An 11,717-nucleotide genomic window follows, 5' to 3' on the forward strand; every position below is an offset into this window, starting at 1 on the left:
GGGCAGTGATATGGTACATTGTGACAATTCTGGTTTGGATGCAACACTTAATGTCCTCCTTTAGTTATTTATCCACTGAGGCCTGCCATTAATCATCCACTGCTGTCGCTGTCGAGACAGCTGCATTGTAGAACTGCTCTGCATAGGGTCCCACTGTCCGTGCAGATAGCTAATGGCCCTCCTTTATGAACAGTAGCCATCCATGCCACTCACAGTGTATCCCTTTGGCTGCTGTGTCCATGTCCTTAGTCGATCCAGAGTCTTGGTCACTGGATGATGGACTGTGGCTCTCCATTCTCGGGTGGTGTGGGAGGGCAGTTGCTTTTGCTGATCCATCAGTGTACCAGGTCAATTCTAGTGTCAGAGGCTGGCTTTCTCCCACAGGTGAAAGGAGTTTTGCTGATTTTCCCCCACTTTTGGATAAACACGTGACCAGTCCCAGAAACTACTGAAGTTCTAAACTGAGAGGTGAAGTGTTATCTATTCCTCATGGTCAAAGGTATGCACTCCATTTCATAATGGTTGCCATCTGAGCTACCCCCAGGCATGAGGCCTTGGCCATTTGCTCTCTCCACTGCTGATGGGAGACCTTGACTGGGGCTTCTCTGGTAATGAACTCCACAGCTGGAAGGGCAGTGTAAGTAGCCCACAGTTATTTCTTTCAACAAGCTACAATGTTTTTCCACCTACTTCCATAACTATGTCCAAAATCCAATGGGGGTTTTATTTCTCTTGACCCACTGCCATTAATACCCATCCTAAGCAATCTGGAGGGATCTGAATGGCAAGCTCAGCAGGTTTCAATGTGTTTTACTCTCCAAGTGGCCTGATTAAAAGCCTCAGTATGCCAGTCAGTTCAGTTCTGAACTCTCTCTCTCCAAAACAAATTCTACAGTGGTCATAATAGCTGGGCCAGATGATGGATGAAAGCCCTCCACTAAGCCCGTAGCCACACAAATTCTTGCACTTGCTTTACTGTGTTGGGAAATACAAATCACTGAATTTTATCTATAAAGCCTGAGGTATAACCTCTGACATAGCTGACCATAAAACAACAAAGAATTTCACCAACAAGCCAAGGTCTTGCACTTTGTCAGGTCTTACAGCCCATCCTCTCTTTTGCAAATGGGTCAAAAGCTTGGGGGTATCCCTCAGTGAGCACTGAAGAAGTCAAAATTGAGCATTATATCATCAATATAAAAAAATATTTTTACCAGTAGAGATCAGGACCAGGTTCTAAATCTTATGCTACCATACTGTGACACTTTGTGGAGCTGCGGAGAGATCCTTGAGGTGGCACTGGAAATGTCCATGGTCTGCTGCCCCACATGAAAGTAAATGGGTCTTGATTCTTAAGGGCTATATCTATTTAAAGAAGGCATTGGCAAGGTCTAGTCCATAATGATATGTTACCAGTAAGATGCTAAACTCTTCTATAAGTGTCTAATATGGGAAGGACAGTATAAAGTGGAGGGACCATCTTATTTAATTTCCTATAATCTGTCATGCCTCAAGTTCCATTGGGTTTCCTATGGACCACTCAGGGGAGTTAACAGGACAGAGAGTTGGGCAAATTATGTTTCATTTAGACAATTTGTGTATGATCTATTATCTCTCGGTGTCCACTGGGGAGCCAGTATTATTTGGTGGTAACTATCCAGTGAGATTAAGGCAAAGCAATACCAGGGTATTTAGCCTGTTCCCTTAATAGTAGCTTTACAACTGACACATGCTTACTGTCCTAGTAACGCATACAGAATGCATCTACCGTAGTTTGAAGGCATTGACCCCTATAATGTATTTAGGAATGGGAGCTATGAGCACTGTGTTGCAGGAAGGTGACAGGTGTCTAAGATGCAGTGTGAGCCTTACAGTCCAGACTCTCACTGCCCACCCCATCCTGCAATATCCATCAAAACCAGTTAACCTGCCTGAGAATTTGTCAGGATTACCTTTTTTAAATGCACGCTCACAGCCCCTATATCCACCAATGCTGTTACTCTTTGAATATTTTTTGAAGACCAATGTGTTGACAATTCTATGTATGACCTTGGACCCTGAACCTTGACCTCCTACATAGTCCTCCGACAGCCAAGGGCCCAAAGATTTTTCAGGGAGAGCCTGGGCTCTGCTTTCAGTACATCTCCTAGTAGGAGGAGTTTGTCTTTGCTTCCATTGGGAGTAGGAGTTCATTTTATCTCTGCCTCTCTTTCCTTTTTCCTGTTTGGAGATAAGGGCTGAAATCTGTCCTTTGGCAATTGCTTCCATAATTGTTCCAAAGTAATATTAGGTTATTTATCTATTTTCCTTTCATTCACTCCTATTGTTTTACTTTTTATTTTTATTTTATTTTATTTTATTTGGTACTTGGCATTGCACCCAGGGGCACTCAACCACTGAGGCACATCCTCAGCACTTTTTAATTTCTTCAGACAGAGTCTTGCTGAGTTGCTGAGGCCAGTCCCAAACTAGCAATCCTCCTGCCTCAATCTCCACAGTAGCTGGGATTATGGGCATGTGTCACTACACCCAGGACTCTCGTTGTTATTAAGTCCTTCCACATTTGTTTTGGGGAAACTTCCAATTTTGGCAGGGTTTTATGGATTCCCATTTTCTGTTGCAGTTTTTCTCCCTTAGATCTGCTATCATCTATGCTGTTTGCTGGATATGCTGCCCTACTAGTGGGGATAATATTGATACCAGGGCACCATCAATGGACAGAGGGACCACATTTAACACTGCATCCCTCATTGTGGCAGTGAAAGTTCTGTTATCCCGTCCTGGGATAGGTTGCAGATAAATAGCATGTTTCATCCCTAGTTCCTGCAAACAGGCCTGTAATTCTTCCATAAAAGTCCAAAGATTAGGCTGGGGATATAGCTCAATGGTAGAGTGTTTGTCTCACATGCACAAGGCCCTGGGTTCAATCCCTAGCACCACAAAAAAAAAAAAAAAAAAAAAAAAAAAAAAAGTCCAAAGATCTCTTGTATTCAATCACACATCATAAGGGGTAATAAGTAACCAAACTAACAATGATGCCACAATTTTATCAGTGGTTGTGGAGTAAAGGCACTGATATAAATCAGGGTGGACCTTTGCTGAAGTCATTTTAGGTCATTTTATACCATCTAACATTATCTCATCTGCTTTCTTGTCCCACAGGTAGAGCAGTCATGCTGATACACTTTGTCTTGTTCACTGCCTGAACTTGGACAGCTCCAACAGCTCTGCTGTGGTTCACAGTGGCAGGTGGAGCAGGAGCAGATTTGGATCTTCCCCCTCTGGCCATTCCTGCTGGGTCTTTAACTTTGAGACCATTACAGGTCTAGCTTCCGGGGTAGTTTCATCCTCCACCTCAACTTGTGAGCCACTGGAGCTAGTGGACTCCCTGAATGGGTCCCACGTCTGATGGTTCCAGTTTCCACTCATCAACAATGCCCTAATAATGTAGGTCCACAATGTCCCCTTAATTTCATGTGACTGCATGCCAGGACCTATAGGCACTTGCCTATGGGTTCTAAAGGCTGTGACAGCCTATCCTTGCTGTCAGCCTGAGTTAAATGGACTTCTCTTCCTGTTCTCGGTGGGGCTGAGCCTGAGTGGCTAACTCCTGGTCAGTGGCTAACTTTAATGCACGCAGCAGGGACCTGCCCCACCACAGGCAGCACTGTTTCCTTTCACTGTCCCAAGACTAGGTTGGATGCTGCTTCCAACACTTGGAGCAATCCTTTTGATGCTTTTGGGGTGTCCCCATACTTATGTGGTGGTTGCTACTCTCTAATAGGACAGCCACCTCAAACCACATCGATGCTTGTGACCATCTAGGATTTTCCTGCAGACCCCATGTCCTTTTCCAACTCCACGGTCACCTCAACACGTCCCTCTTGGGGATCCTATGGACTATGCCAATCATTCAACCCCAGGGTTGCAAAAGCCCCATTTACTGTTTTTCCCAAAGAAAAAACTTGGAAGACTCAACAGAGAGGGTTTGGATGTTTTGTTACTTACACATTCCCCAGCGATGGCAGGTCAGGACAAGGTGAGGGGCCACCCCACGACTATAAGCAGGGGGAATAGGTTTGTGTGTCTACTACACAGATGAATCCTCAGATATGTCAGGAGGACACTCCTTTACTTTATAACCAGTCATTCTGTTTTGATCCTGCCTAAAGATTGGAGACAAGGGCAATGGTCAATTTCCCTTCTCTTCCCCTCATTACCACATTCTTTGAAGCCCTCCCTAACTCACCATCAGGAGCAGTTAGCCTTCCGGGGCACTGACACGTGGAGAACAGAAAGCACACCACGTTAACCAAATGACTGATCTAAGGAGATTTGCCAGAAGAGTGTTGAAGGTGCTGCCTGGTATTTCTCAGTGTCTATAGTAAAATACAAGAGGAGGGGCTGAGGTCGTGGCTCAGCGGTAAAGTGCTTGCCTAGCAAGTGTCAGGCAATGGGTTTGACCTTAGCACCATATAAAAATAAATAAATAAAGGTATTGTGTCCATCTACAACTAATATATATACATATTTATAAATACAATATATATATGTACAAATACTAGAGGGGGAAGATACACTAAAGAAAGACCTGTTAACTCTATGCGGTTTGAAAATAAAAGTCTCCTTCCAAACATCTTCATATGGCAAATGAAATGGCTTCCTGGTAAACATCAAATCCAGAGTGCTGTCCAGATGGTCCAAAGGTAAACTGAAGAGTATGACTATAAACCTGTTTGCTGAGGCCCCAGAAACTTTAAAGGTGTTGCTTTATAGATTTTTTTTTTTTCCTGGTACCCTGGATTGAACTCAGGGATGCTTTACCACTGAGCTGCATCCTCAGCCCTCTTTAGTTTTTATTTTAAGACAGGGTCTTGCTTAATTGCTTAGGCCCTTACAAAGTTGCCGAGGCTGGCCGGGAGTTTTTGATCCTCTTGCCTCAGCCTGCCTTGGAGTCCCTGGGATTAGAGGTATATATCCTGGCTGCATGGACCTTTTCAAGAAGACAAAAGGTCTATACATTTTAAGGGTGTCATTTGCAGCTTTGAGGGGGAGCCTAAGGCAGGGAAGGGCTAAGAGAAATTTCGGGGGGGATTTTACTTAGTGGAGATTATTATAAATTGATTTATAAGAAGCCTACAAATTATTTCTTAATTATATAATCAGTCTGATCAGAAAGGGACATTCAGGCCTTTGAATCTCAGACTTCTAAGAGCAGGAAGCAGTCTAAGAAAACTGCTGTGCAAGAATAAAATGCCCTACCCCATATATTTTCCTTTGGCATATCTCAAGTTGGTTATTCAGAGAAACTGCTGACCTCCGCAGACACCCAGATGGCTCTGAAAAACTGTCCTTTTGTCAAAAGAAATCTACACCTCTCTACAGTATTAAAGTCAATAACAAATGCAGAAAGAGGCTTTTCTTCTTTGATATCCCCTACCCGCTTCAGCCCAGAAGGGATTTTGCCACAGGAAGAAGCTTTGGGGGGTCTGACACAGGCAGAGGTGACCATAGGTGCCTGCTACCTGGGAGACTTTGCATCCCAAGACAACATTTGCTCATTGTGGACCACCCCCAAACTTTCCAAAGCCTGGAAAGTTTGCCAACTCCCTTCCTTCAGAAGCCCAAGCCCTAGTTTCTGTTTTTAGTTAAATAAAGGTCAATTTTTTTTGTCTTCCTTTGAGATTAGTATTCTCATGCTTTAGGCATGTAATAAAATCCCTCCATTCTTTTTCCCATTATTTATTACTGTCCATTTATTCCATAGACTAAAATTATTGAAACTTCAGAGGGAAAACAGTAAATTTACTATGTCCCTACACTACTCAGCTGCAAACATGGGCACTTGAATGGAAAAGGAAGAACAGCTTAGAGGGTGGAACCAAGAGCCCAGGGGGCCAGACCCAAAGCTCTGACAAAGCCTTCCAGGCAGGAAGATTGAACTTCAGTTTAGGGAACTGGCAGCGTCTGCTCAGCTGGATTTCAGAAGTGCCCAGTACTAGTGACTGCTGGGTGCCTCTTTTTTTTTTTTTGCCTCTTTTGAACAGAAGTGTTGTCCAGCGCTTGTTCCCTCATTATGTCTTGGGTGCCCTGGGCACATCTCTCATCTCCTGATTCTCAGGTCTTCAGGTTGGGAGGACTGCCCTTGAGGATGGATCTCAACTGTACCCAAGGAACCTCGGCCTTTGTGTATTCCCAGCCCAAACCCTGGGAGTGGGTCAGTTACAGGGAGGTGTGTGGTATGGTGTGTATTTGCTTGTTTTGTGTGTTTTGAGGTACTACAGATTGAACCCAGGGGCACTTTACTACTGAGCTACATTCCCCATCCCTTTTCAATTTTTTTTTCTTTTTCTTTCTTTCTTTCTTTCTTTCTTTCTCTCTCTCTTTTTTTTTTTAATTAGAGACAGGGTCTTATTAACTAGCTCAGACTGACCTGGAACTTGTGATCCTCCTGCCTCAGTCTTCCAAGTCATTGAGATCATAGTGTTTACCATGGCACCCAAATGGTTATTTCTTCCCACTGATCTTCTTGACTGTTAAACCAGGTAAGGTGACTTGGAAGAGGAAGGGGGATAAAGCAGCTTGAAGTTTGGGTGTCAAGAGAGCATTGACTACAGAATCCAAATTCCCTGCCTCTCCAGCCAGTGTACCATTCTTTGACCCTGTAGCTCCCAGTTCTATTCCGGCTAAGTGTTAGACTCAACACCACACAAAAGCACCCCTTATTTACATAATTGGAAATCACAGCTCTGAGCTTGGAGGGATTGTACTCCAGTGACTGGGGGCAGGGGTACATCAATATGCACATTCGGGAAACCAGCCTTCAACACATGTTGTCTGGGATCTTTACAGATATTACTAAGGATCTTGAGATGAGATCATTCTGGATTATATGGGTGAGCACTCAATCCAGGGACAAGAATCCTTCATGAAAGGAAGACAGATCAGGTATCCTATGAAGACAGAAGCAGAGATTGGAGCTATGACATTATAAACTGGGAAATGCCTGGAGCCACAAGAGACAACAAGGCAAGGAACAAATTCTTCCTTAGAGTCTCAAAGGGAGGGCAGCCCACCCAACACATTGAATGGGGAGAGAATAAATTTCTTTTGTTTTAAGACACCAAATTCATGGTAGTTTGTTATAGGCAGTCTCAAAAAACTAATATAATAGATGAGTCTCAAGTTGCAGAAAAAGAGATACCATTTAAGTAAAGGGTTTTAAAGCAAAACCAATGCTTTAGACTGTGCACATATACATATACATTGATAAAAGAATGAAATAATAAATGAGAGTGTAAATATCTAACCTAGAGGAGGGGAGACTATAAAGTGATAGGAGATACAGAGAGGATACAGAGATCTTTATGGACATGGAGCACATTTTGTTTCCTAAGCTGGGTGGTAGGGGCCATCGTGATAGATACTTTACTTTCTTATGAATGTATAGGACTTACCTATTTCATAATAATCAAATTTAAAATAATATTTAAAAGGAAAAATAAAGAGGATGAGAAGGAAAGTTAACAGTACCTTGAAGGTGGGGGAGGTTCTCTCTTGGAAAATGTGTGACCTTTCAAATGTCAGTCAGATTGGGGTGATCTGGTGCAAATGTATCTCCTGGTGTTTAATAAGCAGATGAAAATCACTTTGTTAACATTCAGTATTCTGATGCTGTTCATAAATAATTCCAAAGGTAACCTTTTTCATTGGAAAACACCTGTACAGGGCCAACTCTGATTACTCCCTGTGGATATTGCTTAGCTCAAAATTAATATATCATACTTTCTAGAATGACAGACTGTGGGTTGGAATAAGAGAAAACAGTAATTTATAAGATGGAGTAATTACTGAAGGATCCAGATACTATTTGCTGACTTTCTTCTTTGTTCTCAAGCCAACAAAATTATCAAGTCCACATTCCCAGAGTCCTTTATTAGCCTTAATCCTAGGTTGTCTATCAAAAACAATACTGTTGTGGATTAATAAACACCACAAACCCATAATAAACTGCACGGGCCCTTGTCTTCCCAGGTAATAAGTAAGCTCAGCTGAAGCATTATCAAAGTGACTGACTAGAGGCAGCTGGGCTGTTCCGCACTTGCTGCTTTGCCGCGGCTGAAGCGGCCTCACTGGCTGCACTATCTATAATATCCACGAGGTGGCAGCAACTCCACGGCAGCCAACCAGTGGCCTCTGAGGGTAGCCGAGGCTGCCATTGACTTCCTCACCGACAGGGTGGTTCAGTCTTCAAAATCCGGTTTGGTTGATTCTTTGAGTGTGGGATTTGGGAAAACATTGTGATCATTTTCAGTTAAAAGTTTTTCATACCAATCATAACTAATTTACCAAAGCATTTTGATACCTAGTGAAAGCATTCTTTTTTTCCCCCGCCCCCTGTTTTTTGCACCAGGCATGTGAACATTTTAAAATAATAAATACACAAAAAGGGGAAGTCAACATTTACTATATTCAAAGAGAAATGTTGTCTTCTAAAGAATAAACTTATAGAGGGCAGAATCATTTGACAGTAGGTAGATTACAACTTGTTCCAGTTGTCTCTTCTTGTAGGGCATTATTACTAAAACCCATATTCAGCAGAGAAGAGCCATATTCAGGCTCTGGTTTGCCTACCCTGTTTACAGAGCAGGATGTGGAGGTTCTGAACCCTTGAGAATCTAAACCTCTCAGAAAATGACTAGACAGGGGTATTCAGAAATTTCTGAGCTGATATTACCTTATTCTCTATTGCTCAGAGGTGGGCATTGTCAGAGAGATATAAATAAAAAGAACCACAGACTAGAAAAAAATCACTTCTCTAAGCAACATTTTGTGGATCTCAGAGACTACAAGGTTAGCTGAAAGAGCACTGGCTTCAGAGTCCAGGGATGGTGGAACCTGAGCTGCCTCTTCTGTCAACAGATTGAATAATCTCTCTCCTATAGAACTCGGGGGGTGGGGTCTTTGAGACTCAAATGGAATCATCTAGATGCTTAATAAATGTTTGCTGAAATTCATTGAATAAATTATGTTGAGAGGACTTTAAAAATTGTACTTTAAAGCTGACAAAAAATGTACAGTAATAGATAACCTATGATGCATATCCAAAGAGTTTTGTAACTGTAATATTGTGATATAATGAGAAATATATGTGTGATTTTTGTCCCCAGTTCTTGGCATAACGTTCCTAAAACCCTTGAATTTTCTGAGCAGTAGTGGTGAGAGGAGCATCTTTTGTGGGTGACTCATAGTCAACCATGCGACTAGAGGGTTAGAATTTTCAGCCCTGTACTTTAGACCTCTGAGGAGGAGAGAAGGTGGCAACTGAGTTCAATCACAAATGACCAAGGATTTCCTCAGTCATGCCTACATAGCGGAGCCTCCATAAAAACCAGGCATGACAGTGACAGGTTTTGAGGAGCTTCCAGATTGATGAATGCATGCATGTGCTAGGAGGATAGTGTACCCCAAACTCCTCAAGGACAGACGCCCCTGTGCCCAGGACCCTTACAGACCTGGCCTTGTATCCCTCTGCAGGGGCTGTTCATTTGTATTCTTTACACTGTGCTTTAGAACCAACTGATGATAGTTAAGTCAAGTCTTTGTCTCTGAGCTGCCAGAGCCAAGTATTGAACCTGAGGAGGAAGTCATGGGGACTTGAGTTGTAGCCGTAGGGGAAGAAAGGCGCTGGTAGAGGTGGAAAATCTGCTGGTGTAAGGAGACCCCATCACCCCCACTTGGTGTTAGAAATGTTGAGAAGTTTTGTTTTGTTTTGTTTTGTTTTGTTTTTTACATTAACAGCAGATGTTGTAGTAATGGTTTCCAGAAATGAACTATGAAGGGCTGGTGGTGTAGTTCAATGGTAAAACACTTGCCTAGCATGTGGCCCTGGGTTCAAATCCCAGTGCTGAAAAAACATTTTATTGTGAATATCCTTCCACTCACACTGGGCAGTGATTTTCAACCCTGAGAAGCTTTTCAAGCATCCCTGTGCGAGGCACTCTTGTGGTGCTTGGTTTGTTGGTTGAAGCTCCCCAGGCAATAGTAGCATGCAACCAGGATCTAGAGCCACAGCTATGATACAGCAACTATGGTTATTGAATATTGGCTATAACTGAATCAGAATAAGTAGAAATGAATTCTGAGTTTAAAAGAAAAAGCTACTATTTCTGGCTAGAAATACAGGGTTATGTCTTGATCATTTATCTTTGTTATGACTTCTCTTTTTCTCCTTGTACGAAAGAAATACATGCTTAGTGCAGAAAATAGAAAAAGTACAACCAAGACAATAACAAAATCATGCCAAATCTGGAACCACTATTAATACACTGGAGCACATCCTTGCAGTTTTTTTTTTTTTTCCTAGTCTACATGTGTGGTTTTTTGTTTTTTTTTTTTTTTTTAATTGAAAATAGAATCGGGTGTGGATATTTTGATTCTTTTTTTTTTTTTCAAAAAGAGTTTTTATAGGATAAAGAAGAACAAATACACAGCAATGTTTTCCCCAAACTCCAGTCTTCAGTGCAGCAGCAGTCAATGGAGTCAAGGGCTACAATGCCAACAGTCTTTCGTTTCAGAACTAGGTTCTGTTACTATCAAATGACCCCCCGTACTTCTTCAAAGGCTGTGGTAAGTTTGGCACAGGTGAGGGCAGCAGAAAGAGGATAGTTGCTGATGAACACCATCTTCTCTGTGTACTCCACACTGACCTTGCCATGGGCAAAGGCCCCCACCACAAAAACAATGGGGTCACTACTAGGCACCAGGTGTCACACATCACTGATGACTGGAACGGAAGAAGAAGTGCCAATTTTCAAACAACCAACTGGGAAGAGATCTGACACTGGATTCTTAATTACCTTCAAAAGCTTCTGGGGACCATCAGCTGCTGGAACACTAAGCTTGCGTAAAAGCTTGTGTAAAAACACATGAGGCCACAAAAGGGGTCAAAGGTTCTGGGAATTCGAGTCTGGGGGTTCACTTCAACCAGCACATTCTTCTGTGTGTGGATATAAACCTACAGCAAGCCAGCTCGATTCAGGGGACTATCCATCAGCATCAGTAAGCTCTGGTGGCTATGTCTGGTCTCACTTCCCCAGGATCCCGTCCATTCTTCAACAACATGGACTTGTGCTTGTCGCAGTTGAGTAGCTCATATGTCTTTCCTACCTTGACGGTTCCCAGACTGGCCCCTCCCAACCCCGCAATAAGCCAACGACCTCCGCTCTGGCTTCCTGCCCGAGTCAGGCCTCGTGGGCGCCGCGGCATCCCAGTCCTGCTCCTCTCCCTGAAGCGCCGCTCACGAGGTTGGAAGTCATCACTGGGAGCAGCCCTCTTTACAGCCAGCCGGGAAGTCATGCTGTCGTCTTAAACTAGCACCTCACACCGTCAGAACTGTAAACTTCTGCCTGCTGCCGTTTTGAAATGGGCGCTTGGAAATGGCGAGGGTATGGTGCTACCGAAGCCTCTCCTGATACTTTTCTTCTGTGACATGATTTCTAATAGCTATTTTGCAGGACCATAATTTCTTCAGTTCCTTATTGTTAAAAATGAAGTTGTTTTTAATTGCCATATTCTACCATCAAAATATTACAAGTGCCTTAAATACAGTTTTTCTGCATAAGTCCTGTTAATTTCTATGAATAATTACCATGCCTTCTCTATTTTCTCCTGCCCAATTTGGACAGTCTTTTTCCTTAGTAGCAAGGACCTTAACT

General features: G+C 42.8%; 1 pseudogene; it reads right to left on the reverse strand.

The window, feature by feature from the left end:
- Positions 1–10,595: 10,595 nt before the first annotated feature.
- Positions 10,596–11,358, reverse strand: LOC124979484 (ribosomal RNA small subunit methyltransferase NEP1-like; annotated as a pseudogene).
- Positions 11,359–11,717: the final 359 nt, after the last annotated feature.

The sequence above is a fragment of the Sciurus carolinensis genome, chromosome 3, assembly GCF_902686445.1.
Source record: "Sciurus carolinensis chromosome 3, mSciCar1.2, whole genome shotgun sequence".
Taxonomy (NCBI): Eukaryota; Metazoa; Chordata; class Mammalia; order Rodentia; family Sciuridae; genus Sciurus; species Sciurus carolinensis.